At 46.7% G+C, this 13162-nt stretch overlaps 1 long non-coding RNA gene across 1 annotated transcript; it reads right to left on the reverse strand.

Annotated features, from left to right (window-relative positions):
• Positions 1 to 1961: 1961 nt before the first annotated feature.
• LOC144824840 (uncharacterized) lies at positions 1962 to 2602 on the reverse strand. The gene is made up of 2 exons (XR_013609144.1): positions 2260 to 2602; positions 1962 to 2171 (listed from the first exon to the last, which is right to left on the reverse strand). It is a non-coding gene; the product is annotated as an uncharacterized LOC144824840 (long non-coding RNA).
• Between the last annotated feature and the right edge of the window lie 10560 nt (positions 2603 to 13162).

The following is a 13162-nucleotide window of genomic DNA, read 5'->3' on the forward strand; positions in this document are numbered from 1 at the left end:
AAAGAAGGAAAAGATCTGGAAACGTTTTTTTGAACTCTGAAAAAATGAATTGTATAATTTTTACTTGAAAAAGAGGCCAAACTTATTTGTGATCTTTAATCAGCAGTTAAATGCTATATATGTTTTTCTAAAATGTATTTGTTTCTCCTCTGGTCTCTCTATACGTTTTGGATATCAATTGATTTGCTTATTCATTATACCTTGCTATCTTTTTGATATGTAAATGAAACTTGTTCATTCTTGCAATAATAAACATACTTATAAAAAATAAAAAAAAGAAGTGCAACTTACAAGTCTAGCCAGTAAATGTACCTTAATGCATAATGTGCATTAGGGTAAATATATTGTCTGGCCCCTCCTGGGGCTTCTGAAAGCTTTTTTTCCGCCCACTGACCAGCAGATCAGCCGAAATTCTGCTCTATGTGCTGAAAAGAAAAAATGGGCAAAATTCCTGTCTGTCGCTTACCGCTCAAGAATTTTGTCCACCTCTGATTTTGAAGTGGTGGTGTTGTTTCGGTCAGCAAAATTCTTTGATACAAAATGGTGCTAAAAGAATGGACAATTAAAACAAGCACAGATGAAAAAACATCACCACCTCAGCCATTTTATATAACCCACTACTGGTCAGTTGCAAAAGCTGGAAAAGTTGTCCTCAATTAACGACAAAGATAGTAAAAATTATGTTAAACTGAATTCACGTGTTCAGTGGCATGAGGCGGAATGGGAATATGAGATCCAGCAGTTGCTTGACTTACAAAAACACATTTGTGGCCCAATTATGTGGGCAAACTGCATCAGTAATGACAAAACTAGAATTACAGATTCTAGGCCACGGTTATTCTTGGGTGCGGTGTTATACCATAATTAACATGTTTGCCCCCTGAGGAATTGGGAATAACCATGAGAATTTGAGTTTGCGCAGTTATCCTTATGTGTTGTTCCCTCATTCTGTGCACTTTTCTCACAAGCACCTAGTACCTGCTTTTTCTGGCAAAATGTGCATAGTAAGTAATTTGAGAGTGTGTTGTTAAATATTAAAATAAATTCCTTTGATTGAATGACAAACCACAACTCTTGTAGTTGAATTGATTTCAGAACTTCGGCACATGCTGCTCTGGAGGCGCTATAAAGCATGCTTGACCATCCAAAGGTAAATCTTGCCAGTTTATGATTTGAAAACGAAAACTTTGATTTCCATGTGTGCCTCAAAAAAGACCATATTGTTAGAGGAAAATAGTAGGGGTCTGTAGAATTCATATAGTTTCACCTTGCAGAATTCCGCAAAGTTACATAAAAACTCGGCGAGATTCTGTGGAGTTTCGTGTGTGGGCAGAATATGGCGTGTTGAGCTGCCTGCACTGATTTTTAGTGCTAGGAGCTTGTTTCGTTCTGTAAATCAGCACGAATGGCACCATGCAGTGCGCCAGAAGGTTGTACTTCGTTTTGGTGCTCGCTTAGATTTTCCACGGAAGCAGCAGCTTTCTCAACGCGGACTGTCACAACCTGAACCTGCCCCTACTGCCTGCGTTGAGAAAATATCACAGGTGGTGTTTTAGCTCCCTAAAATCACACTAGGGGAGTAAGGGGACGCAAATTCCCTCTCACCAACTGTGAGCTGCTAGTGAGATGAAACACTGACTTTTGCCTGAACTCCGCGTTACAAGCGTAACACGGCTTGTGCAAAACTGCACACTCTGATGGCGGATCGGAGCTTATCGCCTACCCCTAGAAAATGCAGATAAATCTCAACGTATGTATTTTCCTTTCATGTGGCTCCATAACGTCTAGAAGGATAAGGAACACAAACCATTATAACAACCAACCGATCCAAAAGAAGGAGGCCAAATGCAGTTTCTGTTTGCTTAAAAAAACAGATTAGCTCTTAATTTGCCTAAAGCATACAAAACTAATGCAAAGCAAACTAAAATTGAAGCTAAACAAAATGTCCTTAACTAAATGTCTAAAACAAAATGTTGGTTTATTTTGTATTCATTACATTTGTCTTAATCAAATAAAGTGCTGATCCTCGTCCAAGTCAGAGTGGTAATGCGCTTGGCATCCTTCTGCTCAGCATGCAGAGACCTTAAATGGATTCCTTGATGTTGGCTGGGAACACAGAGCAGCTTGCCTAGCACTAATACAGACTCTGGAACAGCCCTGCAGTGATTACACTGAAGAGAAACGAGCGATATTAATGCAGTCTGCGTGATAAATTTGTGCTATTATCATAAAGTTTATTCCAAATAAGTCGCTACTTACTGTAATTTTCAGGAGCAGGACTTGGCTGCGAGGTGTTCACGCGATAGCTATGAAACAGTGACAGCTTCAAAGTGTTGCTATCTTTCCCCTCCATCCTTCCTATTGCACGGTGGTTGTAATTCTCCATTTTTAAATGGCTTAGCTGGTTCTCTGAGAACAAGAAATGGTCTAAGAACAAGAGCGCTACAGAATCGGAGATAGCGGTCCATCACTTATGGTCGATGTTCATTGAAACTCCATGAAACTTTTCAAGAAAATTATTATCCAGTGTAGGTACAGCAGGGCATGTTCATGTAGCTGCATCGAGGGGAGTAGAAAAAAGCGGATGGGGTAAAAAACACAACGCTTCTCGTTTTAACTCGGTTAGGAATATTTGCTAACGCTGAATGGCATTACACAACTCTTGGCTCAGAGGAGTGTCTTTGCTTGGTTTGGTTCAATCTGATAAGTACTATTTGAGGAATTAGCGTAACAAAAATGAGTCAGGTGGGCATGTAAGGGTTGAAAACCAAAGATATTGTGATAGTTGAAAACATTGTTTTGGTATTGTTGTATTTGCCTATAACTTTAGCACCGTTTGATGAGCATGTTCCCTGTTATCTTCAAAGTTATGCCAATTCATCAACACAGGGCACAGGTAAAGGGTGGGTCAATAAGTGTTAGGTTGCTAATATCTGTGGCATCCTTTAGCATGAAATCTGGCAGATATTTATCATGTTTAGACATCTGAGGATACAGCAGGTTTTTCGCAGCTCCAACAAGGTGGGGACAAAGTTAGAAAGAGGGTGGGCACAAACATGTTTATGTGCTAATAACGTTATTGTGAAGTTCTATGAATCTGCATGACATTTTGAACTCTGTTAACAGGGATCTCAGATTTCCTATAGATCCGGCATGGAGAGGACAAAGGGGAAGAGGTAAGATCTGTTAATACCTTGAGCACCGTTTCACAAATTGGCACAACAGTTGCCAGATACTGAGCACATTTAGCTTAGTGTTTATTTTCTGGTGATACTGACACTGTAATAAATCTGCAGGACATTTTGCACACTGTTAATACGTTAAATAAGGTTTCAATAAAAACCGATAAGGGGGAAGGGGAAGTTAATGGAGAGGTCGAGTGACGTTTGTGCCATTTACATACATTCATATATAAATATAAATATATATAGAAATTGCTGATTGCAGCTCATTAAATAAATTACATCAGTGCCTATACCTGGAGGATTCGTATCGTCTCTGTTCGACTGTCGGTTTGGGGAAGTGCAGAGACTTTGTATATATAAATATATATATATATATATATATGTACTCACACACATATATGTATACATATATATATCCATACTAATATAATAAAGAGAGAGCCCAAACCTTTTAGGCGGGTAATCTCAGGAACCACAGCACCAATCACAACACCCAATATAGCGTTGGAAAGGGCAGTTGCAGCAGAAGGACATAGGCTATGCAGACGCCTACCATATACATTTAAAAGGTAAAAGAACCGTGCCAGCAAAGTAGTCCCTTGTGGGCGTGTCTGCATTGTGCTGTGGGCGTGTGCTGGGGGCGTGACAAATGCTGGGGCGTGTGGTACGTTCCTCCCTTCATGCCATGTCTCATATCGTGTGCTAATCCCACCCTGCTCCCTTTAAATACCCCTGCACCCCATAATCATAACCCACCCTTACTCCTTAAAATACCCCAACACCCGTAAACACTAACCCATCTTAACCCTATAAATATACCATGTACCCCAAAACCCAAACCTATCCCTAAAGCCTAAAAATACCCCTGTAACCCAAAACCCAAACCTAGCCCTGAACCCTATAAATACCCCTGTACCTCAAAACCCAAACCTATCCCTGAACCCTAAAAATACCTCTGTACCCCAAAACCCAAAACTAGCCCTGAACCCTAAAAATACCACTCTAACCCAAAACCCAAACCTAGCCCTGAACCCTAAAAATAACCCTGTACCCCAAAACCCAAACCTACCCCTGAACCCTAAAAATACCCCTGTACCCCAAAACCCAAACCTAGCCCTGAACCCTTAAAATACCCCTGTACCCCAAAACCCAAACCTGCCCCTGAACCCTAAAAATACCCCTATACCCCAAAACCCAAACCTAGCCCTGAACCCTAAAAATACCCCTGTACCCCAAAACCCATACCTATCCCTAAACCCTAAAACTACCCCTGTACCCCATACCCAAAACTATATCTGGACCCTTAAAATACCCAAACACCCCAAAACATATACCTCAGTACCCCAAAACATATACCCCTATACCCATACTTACCTTATCCAAACGTTTTAAAAAAAACATGCTTTTACCATTCATGCATTTACAACGAATTTCGTTGTAAATGCATGCCTGGTAAAAGCATATAAAATGTAATGCCATGCGTTATAATGGCATTGCGGAGTCATGGTACTTTCATAATAAAAGTATGCGGAGTGATGGTATGCGGAAAGAAAGTTGAGGAATAATGGGTGTTTACCCTCCCCCGGTAAGTACATTGGTGGCACGGCGGCCCACATCTCCAGCAACATACTCATATTTTTTCACCACCCATTTGAAAATTGCACAGGTCTCTCTCATTGATGGCCAGCACTGACATACACTTTTAGACACACCTCCCGCCACAAGTTCTAGAATTGCGAACTTTAGAGCTGGGGAGCTACGTTCGAATCTGGGCATCAGCTCAACATCCTGTGATTCCAGGCAAATCGCTTTGTCTCCCCGTGCCTACCACAAATGAATGTGTTCTTCTGTAATGTAAATTGTGCTCATGCCATGTTGTCGAGTTCGGGCTATATAATATTGCAAGGAAAAATAAAGTAGGGAAACTCGAGTTCACACACTACTGAACGCGCACTCTTAAGTGCATCAGCAGTGCACTGTGAATCGGAGCGTTTCACAGGCCTGTCACAGATAAGAAATGCTTTCAAAACGAAATCCTACAAAACAATACACTACTGCCGGCAGCAATTCATACCCGGACAACGTAGGGACGGGCTGCTCGTATGTATATAAAAGTGTGTATATGTGTGCGTGTGTGTGTGTGTGTGTGTGTACCTATTTATATACATATCTTCACAATTTTTACAAGTAATTGTAAAAGATTAGGGCCGCACTCCTGGGTAGCATATGGTTCCTTTTATTTCTTCTCCATAACAAATCACAACCAATTCAAACCTCTTCCCAACAAGTTTCGCAGAGACCTTGTTCACAGGTAATGATTCACAAACAGCCGCGCCTAATAAACACGTCAAACACATTGCGTATTTCCTGTTTGGGGATTCTGGGATTTGTAGTGACGTTTTAAACATTGTGGCTGTTATGTGTTTAGTGATTACTTAGGGGTCATTAGGATGTCAGGCGGTGGCACCACTAAGGTGCTGGTGGTGCGGAAACATTCATTTTTCTGCCCGCAAGCAGCGGAACTCACGTCCGCCATATTAGTATGGCCAAACATAGGCCAATTCCTATCTGCCTCGGAGCGAGGCGCACTGCCATCAAGGTGCGCCGGCCACTGCGGCGGTGTGAGCTAATGGAGACTCACTGCCGTGCGGAATGATGTCCGCCACGCTCCACAAATTGGGATTCCCCAAACAAGCAGATGCACCGCAGCGGAGACACCGCCCAACCAGAGGCGGTGGAAGCTCGACAGAGGGGCACGAAACAAGACTCCCAGTCCACACCACCCAGTCACGACTGCCATGGACCCTGCCCTACACGTGTTCCCGGTGCTGTACCTGCTACATAATCTGCAACTCAGGGACCGGCGCGGTTCCCGCCGCAGGTACGCAACTACACAAATACAACACACAACACACGGGCTGACACAGGGTCAAAATCCACATCAGACACCCTACTGGGGACAGGAACACATCCACAAGGGCACCCACACATGACCCACCTGCCACCAAGTCACCCCTCTACAGCCTGGACACACATCTACCACGAACTTGCAGCAATGTCCCGGTCACGTCACCGCAGCGGAGAACACAACGGAAAACATGCGCACAATGCAGAAGGCAGGGCCAGTCCAAGTTATGGGCAGGGCACAAAGACCACAGGGCTACACCTCCTTCCACCACACATCAACACACCCCATGAAGGAACATTCCATGTGCCCATCCTGTGCACACCCATGCACAACAACAAATCATGTCAAACCACACCCTGCACCACACAACAAACAACAAGGGAGACAGCCACAGCAGGAGTGGCTGCACAGGAACACACAACACACAGCACAGTAGTACAGGGCCAGGGAAACACACACACCACAACAATACCACACTCAGGGAATCAAACATGAGTACAGGCACCAAAAGAACACACACAAGGAACAAACATACAAATGGACACACAGCCAGCATAGTCACACATACATACAACAGTCTGACACACATACGCATACACCAATTGCCAACAGCAATGGAGCACAACAAATAGGAAAGCCAAAGTGGGATGTACACAAATGGAAGGCCATGGATACACACAGCAAGCATGTGCACATCACATGCAAGACAAGTAACACACATGGCTGGTACAGTCAGTGAAGTCAAACCACAGGCACCACAGTGCAACAACACAGGGAGACAGCAAGGCAAACCAGGTAAAGGCACAAGGAACAAAGGAAGACCTGGAAGTCAAACTGGGAACAGCCACACGTGCATACAACCAACTCACAGGAGTACACCAGCAGCACAACACACATAGTCCATTGACAAACTCCATGACTGCCAAACACCAGGAGGAATGTACACACATACCCCCTCACACCAGCAGCACACAACACCAGTGCCAAACACACTGAAGGCTGCCAATACTTGCCAGTCCGTACACATTCAAACAAACACACACCCTGGGTGCACCCACAAACATCACACACACACACAGGGATGCCAGAACAAATGTCTGCATAAAAACAAAACAACACACAAACACAAAACACAAGTGAAACACACACAGAACCACAACAAAAACATATCCTGTCATCAAACTGTGGCAAGGCAATGGGAGCACAGACACAACAGGAGTGCACAACCTCATCACTCAGGAACAAAACACACACAACATACCACAAATCACACAAGAAGTACACCATCACAGAACAACACAACCACCTACTACAGATGCACAGGCAAAAAAACAGAACAAACACTGCAGGACATCAGGGGATGCACATCAGGCAATGACAAGGCCACATACACACAGCACTGTACGCACAACAAGCAGTGTGTGCACACCAAGCATACCAGTCACACACAGACATGAGTGACACAACATCAACCCACACAGCACATATCAGCACATCACAAACACAACAGCACAACCAGGAAGTGAAGCAATACCACAGCCAACACACATAAATCCAACACAACAACAACAGTTGCACAAATCTGGGACACAAAGGTGGAATCCACCTGACCAAAGCACTGGGCAGCACACACAGCTGAAGTGCACATGAGCAACCATGACTGCTAAACAGCACAAGAACATCATATATAACCCATTGGGGAAATGTCCTGATTGGCACATTTCTCCTGGCCAAAGAACTGCACCACAAAGCACAGTGTCACAAATGAAGTGATGGGGAGGCACAGACACATGTAAACCAAGGGGACAGCTGACATCAAAGTGAAGTATTTTGCATGTCAGTAGTGGACATGTAAGGAGTGTATGATACACAAATAGAGGGAGTGCAGACTCACAATTGGTAGGCATCTAAAGCACACATAGGGGATGGCATTACACCACACACACCATGCCATACAGGAGGATAAAAGGCACAATGTGCCTGCAATGCATGATAAACACAACCCCAATGGCAGTGTGGAGCAGCAGGTCTGCACAGTCTACACAAACAGACTCAAGACACATGGATGATAAAACAAACACAACACTGATGTGCTAGTCACACACTCTGCACACTCACAAGTGACTAAAACAACAATTAGGAGTCAGACAGAACAGCATGGACACTCCAACGCACTGTGCAGTCCACAACAGACAACTCACACATGTGCAGACAACCACACCCACAAGGCTGAACAATCAAAACAACAGGTACACAACTTCTGGGGGACACGTGTGTGGTTGACAATGCAGGGGCACACCCACATCAACACTCCCTACAAAGTCACACCCTTCGCACTGCATACCTCTTGAAGACCTAAGAGCACACATCTCATGTAGGCTATGGGTCCAGGATTACCGGCCATCACAAGATGACCATACACATACACATCTGGGCACACATAAAGGAATAAAACACATACATGATGACATTGCCCAGCCTGCATGCAAAGCTGTGCACAGAATCAAACCCTGTGCTGGCAGTGTCCCCCAAACTGACAAGTGAACAATGTAGTCAACAATTGAAAACCATGAAAATGAGAACTGCATTACAGGTCAAATTTACACCACAGTTACCACAAGTATCAGTGTGTGAAAGAACTGAAGTCCCTGTCACCCCTGTGACAAAAATATTAGGCAGGCAAAGACCTTGGCAATGTTGAAGTGCCAGGTAGAGCATGGGGCACAGTCAACCAAATGCACACACCAAAATAACTTTATTCAGTAAGGACACTGACAAAACAGACAACAGGAGAAACTGTCTTTATTCACATTTTGCACAGATGTGACAGTAGATCAACAGTAGAGAAGAGCAAGGCATAACATGCAGAGCATATGCATGAGAATCTGTACAGGCAAGGTCATAACAGGAAGGCCAGTGGGTAGGGCAAAGTGCGCAGCAAGTACATGAGAGGCTGCACAGGGAATAGTCCAACACAGCAGAGCAACAGGGTCAGTGTCCAGGGCAAAGTGCACAGGGAGTACATGAGAGGCTGCACATGGAATAGTCCAACACAGCATAGCAACAGGGCCAGTGTCCAGGGCAAACTACACAGCAAGTACATAAGAGGCTGCATAGGGAATAGTCCAACGCAGCAGAGCAACAGGGCCAGTGTCCAGGGCAAAGTGCACAGCGAGTACATGAGAGGCTGCACATGCTAGGTCAAAACAGGAAGGCCAGTGGGCAGGGCAAAGTGCAAAGCGAGTACATAAGAGGCTGCACAGGGAATAGTTCAACACAGCAGAGCAACAGGGCCAGTGTCCAGGGCAAAGTGCACAGCAAGTACACGAGAGGCTGCACAGGGAATAGTCCAACACAGCAGAGCAACAGGGCCAGTGTCCAGGGCAAAGTGCACAGCAAGTACATGAGAGGCTGCACAGGCTAGGTGAAAACAGGAAGGTCAGTGGACAGGGCAAAGTGCAGAGTGAGTACTTGAAAGGCTGCACAGGGAATAGTCCAACACAGCAGAGCAACAGGGCTAGTGCCTAGGGCAAAGTGCACAGCAAGTACATGAGAGGCTGCACAGGGAGTGTGCATGACTGTACCCTTCCATGGGCAGCAACACAGCAATGGGGGTAACAATGTGCAGTACAAGCCCACCTGTGTGAGAGACAGGTGTGTGATGGGGACCGGTACTCACACTTGGCTGTCAGCAGACTGGGAGTTGGCTATGTGTCGGGGACAGCAGGAGCACCTGACTGGGAAGAGAGTGGCCCTGGTGAGGTAGGGCTATCAGTGGCTTGGCAAGCCGGAGGGCTACTTGGACCAGGTGGTGTAGTGGCACATGGAGGTGGAGTCATGCAGACCTGAAACACAGTGTGGGTAGGAGATGTTTGAGGGGTGCCCTTCCACTTCTTATGGGATACAAAATGGCTTCCCTGTAATGGGATTAATGGGAACTGGTATGGACACAACTGGCACACACACCAACAGAGCCGCATCAGGTGCAGATACTGGCACTCCCTCTGGGATGCTTCGTCTGGCTTCACCTCTGGTCCTCCTTTCTCTTTTTTGCCCTGTGTACCCCCTACAGTGCCCTCCTTTCCCTGTTTGCCAGGTGTACCCCCTACAGTGCCCTCCTTCCCCTGATTCACTGGGCTTGGAATGGGAGTCGAGGTGGTGGGGGAATGTGCCTCAGAGCCCTTCCTAGGTGTACCCTTGCCATGTACCACCTCCTCAGTGGGCACAGAAACGGAATGCCTTGCTTTGCGCGAAACTTTAGGGACTGGAGTGTCCTTAGCTGGGGATGCCTCTGAGGCATGTGAGCCTGAGGTCTGCTTTGCTTTTTGGGCCTTGCTTTTCCCTGACGGGCTTTTGTCTTTGCATTCTGGTCTGGCTTTGCTCTTCTGTGGGGATGTGTCTGCGGGCGGGACCACTTGGGTTGTTTCTGCTGAGTGTTTCGTGTGCTGTATCGTGACTGTGATGCATTTGAACCGTGGTCACTATCATCAGACATGGCCACTAACTGGGCAGGAATGGGAGTATGTGCCTGTTGAAGGGCAGACGTCACTGTGGAGGACAAAGCCTGGACAGTACGGTGCAGCCCACCCATGTCGGAGTGTATGCCCTCCAGGTAGGCAACGACCTGGGCTAATTTTTTGTCATGGTCACTGAAGCCATTGAGTAGAGCTGTCTGGCCCACACAAAGCTGGCACAGTAGCTCAACAGACTCAGCACTGAGGGAATCAGGGGGGATAGGTGCAGGGGCAGCGGTGCCAGGTGTGAATGAAATTCATCCCCTCTTACTGACACGGACACGGGCAGCACCAGAGGAAGTGGATGGGAGGGTGGGCACTGGCTGCTATGTGTTAGAAGATGATGCAGTCTCCATTCCCTGTGCCCACCAAAATGGATGGATCCCCACTGGCATCAGATGATGTGGTACTTTGTGTCTCAGGTAGGGATTCCTCCTGCATACTCCTGTCCCCCTCTGAGGCGCTGGTGACATCTGTGCCACTGGGCTCCTGTACAGCTGCAGTGCTAGTCTCACCCCCACTGGTGTCCGGCTCCTGTCCCTCCGTGACCACTGGTGAATCATGAGAGAGAGATGCAGTGTCAGGTTAGTGGCAGCAACAGTACAAAGCAATGCAATCAATGCAGTAACAAAAGAGGTCCAAATCTACATGTTGCACACCACACTCTGTATTCACATTGCGGCAAATCACTACATAGACCTCAGAAGTGGATGTAATCCTGTTTATCTGTCATGACTGAGCCATGTTAAGACCACACAGCACAACACCCTGCCTGTGGCTGAAGTCTACCAGACACACAACTAGCTCTGCCCACACCTACGGACATGATGGGGGCACACCACTTGTTGCCACTGACAGACCTGGATGGAAGAGGATGAGACAACCCAGACACCGATTACAACATGACAGTCAACAATGGTAAACAGCCCATGCCAACCACCATGTTGCACTCTGGGGCCCAAAGACTGGTGCACATTGTTGTAAGATGTCTAGGCCTCAACTTTCATGGTGCATGCAATGGATGCATTGATGAAGTCACACTCAGATTGCGAACACGGAAGTTCACTCCCAATTTGATTCCCCGACTACCCCAATGCTGAAGAAAGTTGAAGAGCACAACTCAGACTGCAATGGGAATGTGCAGCATGGAGGCTCACTTTTGTCAGAACAGTTTGGGCAAATGCATGACACTGGCACCCAGCACAGCAGCCACTTACACGACAATGCACCACTTCACCAAAATCACATAGGCCAGCACTGGCACAGACCCTGTCCATATGCAGCCGCTCCCAGCCAAAGTCACCCTCACCAAATACTCACCCCTGCCTTACTGCTGATGCTCTCTCAGATGTGCATCCAGCTCAGGATGAGTCACCGCCAAGATGCGTCCCATCAGTGGTGTCATGCTGCACCGTGCCAACCACCTAGTGTGAGGAAGTATACCCAAGGTAATCTCTGCCACGTTCTTTGCCAGCCGACTGATGTCGTCCCACCTCTTGTGGCAGTGGGTGCGCTGTCGGTTAGATACACCCAGAGCTCGCACATTTGCTGCAATGGCCCTCCACACGGCCTTACGCTGGTGTACCATGAGCTACAGGCATGGGAGACAAGAGGGGGAAATGATCAGTGATACAGTGTCATATACCAACATCTATCAGTACAGTAGCAAGACACAAACTCATTACAAAATCTACTATCTCCCCATCCCACACTGGGGTATATCTCACATGGGTACTCTGCATGGGCTAAGCTGATGTGACTGCATGCAGTTGTGAGTGGGTACACAGTCCATGCACATCTCACACACATGCAGGGATCCAGCACTGAACCCCCTATGTGGCTTGCACACATCTCCAGTCCTCTGCATGTCCTGGCACCACATACATCACATATCAACGTGTGTCTGGGGGTGGACTCACTGTGTGCAAGACTGTGCAGCCCTCAATGTTCATGCCCTGTGAATATATCAGTTTGTCATGTGTGTGGCATCGAGGGACATGGACTCACAAACATAATATTGATCCACACAAGTCTGGTTGTGTGCAATCTATGGGGCTGGGATGGTGCATAGCTGGATTTGACCATTAGAAACACAATAGTGAGGACACAGTAAGTAAAGTGATGTGACCTCGTCTTGGTGGGCAGGCACTGTGCTGAGCATCTGGGCTCACACTGAGATGGACAACAGGGCCACACACAGCCATTTAGCCAAGCAATCACTGTCCTGGCACCTGCATAACCAACATACTACATCACTGTATGGCTCACAATGCAACACACTTCACTCATACCTACAACTGCAGGCAGGGAGACCTGTGACATTGGGGGACAGACTCCTTCCCCCTGGAGACAGCATGTTTGTCAGTGCATGACATAACCCCACACCCTCAGGCATATACTGCATCAGTCCAACTACATGTGTGCCCCCCTGCCCTACACCTCCGCTTTTGAGGACTTACCACAACATTTGGGGCACCATACAGCCTTGGGTACTGTGCGAGCACCTCGTCCACAGGACCTCCAGCTCCTTGCTTGTGAATGGACTGGTACCAATC

Source organism: Lissotriton helveticus, chromosome 3_1 (assembly GCF_964261635.1).
Source record: "Lissotriton helveticus chromosome 3_1, aLisHel1.1, whole genome shotgun sequence".
Classification (NCBI taxonomy): domain Eukaryota; kingdom Metazoa; phylum Chordata; class Amphibia; order Caudata; family Salamandridae; genus Lissotriton; species Lissotriton helveticus.